We start from the raw sequence: 9,549 nt of genomic DNA on the forward strand, positions 1-9,549 counted from the left end.
CCTCCCTTCTGCTTTTTCACAGAGGCCACTGCCTGGTGAGCTGACATCAGTGGGAGAGGAAGGAGCTGTACAGGAGCACAAAAGTGATATTGGTGGGTGGCACAGTGTGAAAGGGGTTCAACCCGATGTGTGCAGGCTATAGCGTGTCTGATTCTAGACCGCAACGTTCAACAGCAAACTAAGGAAGTAGCAGCACTCCATCTTCAAATCAAAGGTGTTTATTCACCAGGTGGATATACAGCAACGTTTCAGCTAACTCGATGTAACAATTCTCAAGCAGTGACAAGAGTGTTACATGGCGGGTTTAAATCTCCCGCAAGAAGCGGCCTTGTTTGTACCGTGGAACGAGGAATTGCTCCGGATGCAACTGCCAGGATTCGGGAGCAATTCCTCGTTGGACGGTACAAACATGGACAATTCTTGGTGGGTTCAATCTGAGTGCTATATGTGGAGGACTACAGTGTGCCCTGTAGTTTATTTTTCCACGCATTGTTTGTGAGGTTACCAAGCAATGCTTGGACATGCGCAGATCATTTCCTTAGGATATGGGAGTCGGAGTGCCGCAGTGGTGTTTGTTATCTTGTTATATGTCACTAATAATGCACAGTGTTGTTATTTATTGAGTATACTCTACTATGTCAATATATTATGTCCTTAACATGCACATATTTCATGTATATTATATTGTTAAACGTCATCATTGATGTCACATCAATGTTACACTCTTGTCACTGCTTGAGAATGGCTACATCAAGTTGGCTGAAACGTTGCTGTATATCCACCTGGTGAATAAACACCTTTGATTTGAAGACGGAGTTCTGCTACTTCCTTGGTTTGCTGGAGCACAAAGGTGGAGGCTGAGAGCCGAGGAGTCTGCAGCACAAACAAGTCACGTGTTGTTTTTTGAAATGCATCCAAACCAAAGCCCAACCCCTGTGACTACCCTAGATAAGGTATAACACACAGTTATATTGTAATCCAAATGCTTTGAAAAGGCAAAGAGGCATTTTTGCACTGCAGGTGTCATGGGCTTCTGCAGCCTGTCTTTAGTGAAAATGAGGTCCCGGGTGACAGGTTCCCTTTAAAAAAAAACTAACAGGGTACAACATCCCGGGTTAACTGTGCTAGTACCGTACATATTCCAGGTCCATTTCCCACAATGCGAGAGGAGGCACCGGTGTTGGATCTACCGTTGTGCCTCGTCAGACTCACATCCAGGTAGTATAAATGGATGCAGAAAATTGATTTTATTATATACTGCCCCCCATTATACTATATACAGCCGCTATTATTATCCCCAGCCCCCTTATTATACACAGCCCTTCTTATATTATACATAGCCCCTATTATTATACACAGCCCACCTTTTATAATATGTAGCCTCCCTTATTTTGTAATATGCCCATTTCTAAAAAAATAATAAAGCCGTTACTCACCTCGACTCCTGTCACGCTTCCACGCCACCGTTCGCGCCCTTTTCATCTTTCTGGCTCTTCCGCTCTGTGTTGCGGGCAGTGCAACCTCATCCCAGGCTCCTAGCCCTGAACTCTCCTTTAACTCACAGAGTTGACCGACCCTTCCATACACATTGTTATTAAAGCAATGGTGGAGATCATGTGCGATCAGACATTTGTAGGGGCTGGCTAGCTGCTGATTGGCTGGTCATGTCATGTGATGTACTGTTGTTGTGGCTCTGCACTGTAACTTACAAACACACTTATATGTCAATTTAGGAAAAACTTTGTTAACTATGTACCAGGACAACTGCAAATATTTCAAAAAGTTTGGATCAAATTCCACTTTGACAGCTCTGCTGACTCTGTTTCCAGGCAGAATGTTAAGTAAAAATTTTTTCTGTTCAATTCCTTCAAGGCAACTTGACACTTTCTCAGGGTAACCGGTTTGTGCTGCGTGTCTTCGATCGTTACACCCTGGTCACATAGAAGAGGATATTTCCCATCACAAGTCTCTGAGTGATTTGTAGATAAAGGTGAAGGTGAAGGCTCCTCATGGGTCGCTCTGTTCCCCGGAGGCTCTTGGAGGAATAAGTGGCTTTGTTATTATCTTATATGAAGGTCGCCTTGGTTTAGGATTTTAAACAATTACTATAACAATTAAGTAATAGGAGCTTCCACTATAGCGAGACAAAGGGGGCTGGAGAACCAAGAAAATGTAGTGGTAGGAGGTCCATGTCACTAGAGTTTGGAAGGTGTGGAGTGTCTAGTTGTGGGTTCTAAAATTAAATCTTAGAAGGGGAAGAGGAGTGGAGTTAGCACAGGACTGGGGGGTGATGAGATGTCCCCGTCACGAAGCTCTTGGTTACAGATGTCCTGGCTATATATGTATCATGGGCTTGTGGGGGGTATCTTGGTGGAGTTCTCACAGCAGTATATTTATGGAATTCCGAGTCCTTGACATAGAAATAATCATGGGGTATGTTCTCCTCCAGAAGAGAATTGATAAAGAATTGGTTGGACAGGCAAATGGTGGGACTTTTACATGGTGGGCTTCCTAGGAGTCAACGGTCCAAGATTGAGCCACCTAGCATGGCTAAATACTGGATGGTGACAGATCTTTTCAGACACTTTACCACTTTGTGCTGTAGCTTCTTGGCCCAACTTGCAATTTTTACTTTGTTGAGTTTTATCTTACCCTTAGATTTGAGGACATTAGTAGCTCTTGGGCAATATTTCAAAAAATCCTGAAAATCCAACTCAGAAAATGTTTTTTATCTACTCGCAAATGTTCTTTCTTACACATCTTGTCAGTCTTTAAAGGAAATCTACCATCAAAAATCCATTACAATAAACCAGGGACATTACTCATAGATCCAGGCACCGGGACTATGGGAATCTTCTTATATTTGTTATCCATTGCCTCCTTCCGCCTTCCTTCTAAGATCAACTCTTGCACAGTGTAAAAGCCTGTAAAGCCTGTAGGGCTCGGGTAATGACCCAGAGCTATTCTGGCTAATTAGCATAATTGCAATAGTTGATTTTTGAAACACATATAAGAAGATTATCACAGTCATGGTGCCAGGATATTTAAGTTAATGTCCCTGGTTTATCATGATGGATGTTGATGTTAGCTAATATGTAAATGTAGTTTAACCAGTGTGTAGAGCAGAGTGTATTTTATTTTTATTATTTATTTATAGACCACCATTAATTCCATGGTGCTTTACAATCAGTAAGGGATTGTGAAAGGACAACCCTGCCTTTTTGCCGCCTGAGGTGAAAATTGAAATGCCCCCCCCCCCCCCCCCCACATAATAGGTATAAAAAAAACCTAATTTGTCATCCACAATTAAATTAACAAGTAACTTTGCTAAACAACAAACATGTAAGTTTGGACAGTCTACCTACTATCAGTAAATCGGGGAGATGTCCCTTATAGTAAAAAGGATTCATTTACATGATTTGGCCTATAGGTGGCGCATGTAAATAGAAAAGCAGCCTAGAGAGTAGAGACTCCATTATAAGTTTCCATCCTGGGGGGGGGGGGGGGTAGCAGTGTAAGTATTGAAGGACAAATACGTAGCAGTATAACTTTTATTTTTATTATACACTTTAATGTTTTCTATTTTTTCACAGGTTTCGGGACCTTTAGGATTATTTTTCAAGAAGAGGATTTTATAACATCTAATAAAATGGTCAATCAGGGGTCTGGGGATCTGGAAGGGCCAATAACAGCGACTCATGCTGCCCTGGTGCTGCCAGGCTGCTGCTGGTTGTATCTGGATGGAGAAGAAATAATATGGGGGCAGCGACATCATTTTTTTAAAAATAATTTGAACAAAAAAAAATGTGTGGGATTCCCCTAGTTTTCCTTCCCCAGCCAGATACAACCGGCAGCAGCAGCCTGGCAGCAGCAGGGCAGCATGAGCCGCTGTTATTGGCCCCTCCCAGCATTGTAATACTAGCCTGGTGCCACCCCAGGGCCGGACCATGAGTGTAGAAGGTCTGTTCCTGCGGATCCCCGGCTCCTCCTGACAACCCTGGTGGCGGTAGGTTCCGGGGTAATTATTTGGGGCTTGGTGCTAGCACTAACCCCAGCCTAAGTAATGGTCGCTGTCTATAAGATTACTAAGTCTTCAATGTGGTAAAAATAAATAGAACTCACACAAATGAAAAAATTGAAATAATAATTCCCTCATTGACCATTTTATTAGATGTTATAAAATCTTCTTCTTGAAAAAGAATCTAAATGTTCCCGAAACCTGTAATAAAAATAGAAAAAAGTAATGTGTATAATAAAAATATGTGACCCACCACTGAGACGCATGGTATCGGTAAGAAGCACCCGGTATGTTTGCATTGTTTATATGGGTGATCACTACTGATCGCATGCGTTTCTGTGGAAGCGCAAAACTGATCAGGACAAGCCTTCTCCTAGAACTTAAAGGGGTTGTCCGGTAAAAGTAAGTTAGGCCACAGGATAGGGTCTAACATGCTGATCAGTGGCGGTCTCAGAGATGGGAGCCCAATGGATCACTGAGACCATCAGTGACCAGCAAATAAGGCCCAATCATGTGGATAGGGCGTAGCTTGCTATCACCAGGCAACATCAGACAACCCCTAACTTAGGCCGAATTCACGTGAACGTATGCCTGCCCCGGATACAACAGGGCTGGCATACATCCGGAGTGCTGGAGAAGGGGAGGGGTGACCTCTGCACTCTCCATAGAGTTGCACAGTGTATGGCCGTGCACACGGGGAAAGATAGGACATGTTCTATGTATTTAGAGCGGTACAGTGCCACACGTGTGCGGCACCATATTGCTCTGTGCGGCCATCGCCTGGTTTATTGGGGACGTTTATACGGCCACAATCTTGCGGCAGTACATACTAGGTTTGTGTAAATGCAGCCTTAGAGCATGCCAGTCGTGCATGCTTAACCCTTAGAGCATCAGTGGTGCTCAAAGGGTTAATAAAGGTAGCAGTGAAGATCCCTTAAAGATATCCACTTCTGCCTTTGTTAACCCTTAGATACTACCTGTCACATCACTGCCTCTGCTGCCTCCTCTGTATGTGATTCTAGGCTTAGGAGACATGGAGTTGTACCCTTATTTTCTCATCCAGCAGTCTGAACTGGACTCTAGTGGCTGACAGAGCTGATATCTGCCACACCCCTCACTCTGCCTTAGTACAGCAAGAGTTAACTCTGTGTGACTGTGATTGCTAACTCTGTCCACCTGTGGCAGGGCCTAACCCTCCTGTATGTGCCCGGCATAGGCTTCACTCCTTGCTGGTCAAACTGCTGTCAAACCATGTTCACACTCGCTCCGTTCTTGCATTTACTGACCTTCTGATGTTCTCTGTATTTCTGATTTCTCCTTTCGATTTGGATATCGCCATTGTCTGCTCCCGCTGTTGTCAATCCGGTTTGTCTACTCTGCCTTTTTTTTTTCTTTCTTTGCCATGTTCTGTGTGTGCACTAAGATTAAGGAGGGATTGTCTTCTAGTTGTCTACCCCCTACCTAGGAGTGGCTGGGCAATAGGAAGGGACAGCTGGGAACTGGATTGTCTCACTGTGTGTCTCATCGGTCTGTCTTATACTTCCTAGATGCCTTAGAGATCCCAAGGATTTCTTAGGACAAGTAGAAATGGTTCATATGAGAGAAGTCACATATTGATGTACACTAAACATGAAAGTTCTATACACTAACATCCTGAGAGATGAAGGAATAAGGCCCCTTCTACACTAGCGAGTGTGATGCGATGAACTCGCATCACACTCGCAACGCAAGCTGCCGGGAACGCACGGCCCGAACGCTGCACCGCGGGAGTGAACTGACATGCTGAGTTCACTCCCGCGGTGCAGGGTTCGGGCCGTGCGTTCCCGGCAGCTTGCGTTGCGAGTGTGATGCGAGTTCATCGCATCACACTCGCTAGTGTAGAAGGGGCCTAAGAGTGATGAGAGAGAAATTATGTGAGAACCCCGAACCATGTAATGTTATGATCAGCTTTCTGATGAGTCTGCTTCAGGTCCGAAATTCATTATTATCTGCAGCTACAGGTAACTTCAGTTGGGTCCCCTGTGGTGCCAAGTTTTGCTAACATGTACATGGCAACTACAAGTTATATATGTGGATGACGGGTTCATGTGCTGGAAAGGGACAGAGAGTGAGATTCAAGAATGGGTACAATGGGGCACATTTACTTACCCGTCCTGTTGACGCCGCCGATCTGGAATGTCTGACGAGGATCCGGAACTGCCGCGATTCACTAAGATTGTGCATCCAATTTCCTGCATGTGTCGCTTCCCCGCTCAGGTCCACTGGAGTTCAACTTCTTCTTCCCGGTGTATGTGAGTGCTGATCTTGCGACACCCCCCCCCCCCCGATTTGTGTCGCATGAAAGGCAACGCCGATGCGTCACAATCCGAACGCGTGCACCAAAAACCCAGGGCAATTCAGGGCTAAACTAAAAAATTTGGGAAACCCGACGGGCCCTTAGTAAATGTGCCCCACTATCTGAACACGCAAAAGGAACTCATAAGGGGGAATTTATCATGAACCAAAGTATGATAAAGGCCCCCCATCCCCCGGACATATTAAGAGGCTCAGGTCTCTTAATATATGCGGCGGGCGGCTGTGCCGCCAGGCAAAACTATGCTGGTCCAGACTGGGTGTATTTTTCTGGAAAAACCTGCTCCTACTCCACAGAAACCTTCCCCCCCTCCACATGGCATGGAGGTAGTGTACGTGCAAAATTTATACGAACATTGCAAGAATTTGTGATTATTTAATTCATTCTATGCCAAAAACTGGCCCTGCTAAATATCCCCCACAGAGTTTACACCAGAATGTCAAACTGATCATATCTGTTATGGAGATGTGGAAGTCAACAAGCGAGATGATCGTAAGTCTAAAGGTCGTAATAATCTGTTGTCTGGAAGAAAATGGAGAGAGAGGGGGCGCTCCTATAGTGCAGTATCCTTCATTAATTATTGTGGTATGAGAGTAGTAGTGGAACTACTAACCTGACCGAGTTGTGCTGACAGGCACAACTCTGATAGATCGCTCTTGTTTTTTTTTTTAAAACGTCCGCGTCCTCCTGCAGCCACGCTCCCGGTGTGAATCCTTCTCCTGTTTGGAACACGGACGGTAAAATTTGTGGAATAACACATAAAGAATATGGGCTTTGTTGAGCGTTAATATGGCGCTGGACAACTTAGTATAGAATCCAATTTATTCAGTATAAAATGAAACACTTAAAATTGCTAAAACAAAAAAGGGTATATAAAATCTTATTAGAACAACTGATAAACAAAAAAGGCAATATTCATACATATAGATTCCCTATGTGGACCACATATAAATAAAACATAATTAAAACACTGGTATAAAAATGACAAATGACGTCCGGTTACCGGACAGGTAAGGGGAGGCGGAGTCTGGAGTGAGAGGGGATGAGCGGTATCGGGAACTACACAGATGACGTGAACTACAAATACGGAAAGAGTCTTGGATCAAACCCTCGTTTCAGTTCATAGTGAGGGTTTGATCCAAGATTCTTTCTGTATTTGTAGTCCACGTCATCTGTGTAGTTCCCGATACCGCTCATCCCCTCTCACTCCAGACTCCGCCTCCCCTTACCTGCCCGGTAACCGGATGTCATTTGTCATTTTTATACCAGAAATTATGATTTTTACCTATTATAATGCTAAAAATATTGATCAAAACAAGGTATTTATACACAAATGTTATTGCTGTAAAATACATGTACAGATCAGCCTGGCGGGAGGGCTCTACATTCCTTGCTACAGGGGACAATGTTTTTTTCCCCAGTTGGACTGTGACAGACGGTAATTGATCGCTCCAGAATGTCCGGCCACTTTCTGTCACAGCTAAAAATGAGGAAGTGTCACCGATTTTAAACTGAATTCCTTTCCTGGGGTTTTTGTTTCAAAGCATTTTACCACTTTCATCCCCTTTATGCAAATCTAGATGACGATGTTAAATGTCCCTTAGGCCTCTAGTATTTATAAACATGTAAAGGAAACCTACCATCACGGATCTACCTACTAAGGTGACAATGTAGTGTAGTCTAATGCTTTTTGTAATAAAACTTTTTGTGCCCCAGAACTTAATAAAACTTTAATCTGCTGTCATGGAACATGGGACATGGAGTAGCTGCGCCATGGAGCAGGAGCTACCGCTACTTCCGAGAGAGCCTCCGCCTCATCCTGCCTTCCCAATATGAATATTACTGCAGGACCTTGAGTGATGTCAGAAGTCAGGGTCCTAGAATCCTTTTGTGCTGCAGGGGATGGTGTCAGGCAATAAGTTGTGGCTTGAACTGGGTATGAAGAAGAGGTGGCTGTGTGTATGGATGTAGCAGTGATGAGTGTGTTCATGTGAGTGAATGTATGTAGCAAACCTAAATGAGTGATTGCAGCAAGAGGTGTGTGAGTAAGTGTTTGTAATTAATCTGTGTGTTGATCTATGGTTGTAGTAGAGTTGTGTGAGTAAATCTGATTGAGTTAATGTAGAGGTGAAGAGGTGAGTTAGTGAATGGATGTAGCACATCTGTGTGTGCTGTGCTTGTGTGTGAGCAACAGGGAATTTTTAATTGGTGTAAAATATATAAATATATTAAATATGACTAAACCTGAGGTCTTAACCAGTGTATTTTTCCTAAGTGCAGCTGTTTAAGTGCACATCAGAATTATTCCAGAATGGAACCAGAAGGGAACAAAGTGACTTTATCTGTAAGAAAATGTCAACCTCTTGTCTTTCAAAATGCTATCTGAAAAGCACAGTAACCTGTTTCCTCCATCGCCTTCCCACCCCGATTCTTGTGGATGCACTGTCAAGATGGCGCCACTGTAGGTGGCTGTCTGTGCATTGGCTCTGGCTTTTGACCCTGACCCTGCGGCATCTACTTGGCACACTCACCTTATCACCCCTCACTAAGCATTTCATCAGCAGCAGGGGCTCCATGTCGCACAACTGGTTGAAACAGAGCGCCGGAACCAGAACCTGGCAACCAAAAGCACCAGTTATGGCTTCATTGGACCAACTGAAATGTAAGTGATCACACCCAGAGCCTCACCGCATGTCAGAAGGAACCAGCACCAGGGCTTCAGTGGCAGCCATAAGCAGGCAGCTTAAACGCCAGTACTTGCCAAAAGTGGAGCTATGGTAAGAGTCTCCTCTGCCAAACCAACAGTAGCAGCACAATGTGTTATTGTGATTTATGTCCTGTAACTATGTTATATGCAACCAAGGAACTAGCAACATGTAAGAATGTGCCTTTCAACGAATTTATGTAGTAATTGCCGGAACTCTATGTACAAAATATTTTCCCTCCAGGGGTTCAATAAAGTTGTATTGTATCGTATAGTGAGCCAAGTCTTATTGTCCAGATAATACAGTAATAAAAAAATTCATGTTTGAAAATGAATATATAGAAAATTCCAAAAAGTATGTTGCCTCCAATTGGGTAAAAAGTTCTGCTTAAAGGGGTTGAAGCATCACCAACAGTTATCCCCTATGCACAGGACAGTGGATACATGTATGATCTCACGTGAGTCTCACAGCTG

This window comes from Engystomops pustulosus, chromosome 6, assembly GCF_040894005.1.
Source record: "Engystomops pustulosus chromosome 6, aEngPut4.maternal, whole genome shotgun sequence".
NCBI classification, from domain to species: domain Eukaryota; kingdom Metazoa; phylum Chordata; class Amphibia; order Anura; family Leptodactylidae; genus Engystomops; species Engystomops pustulosus.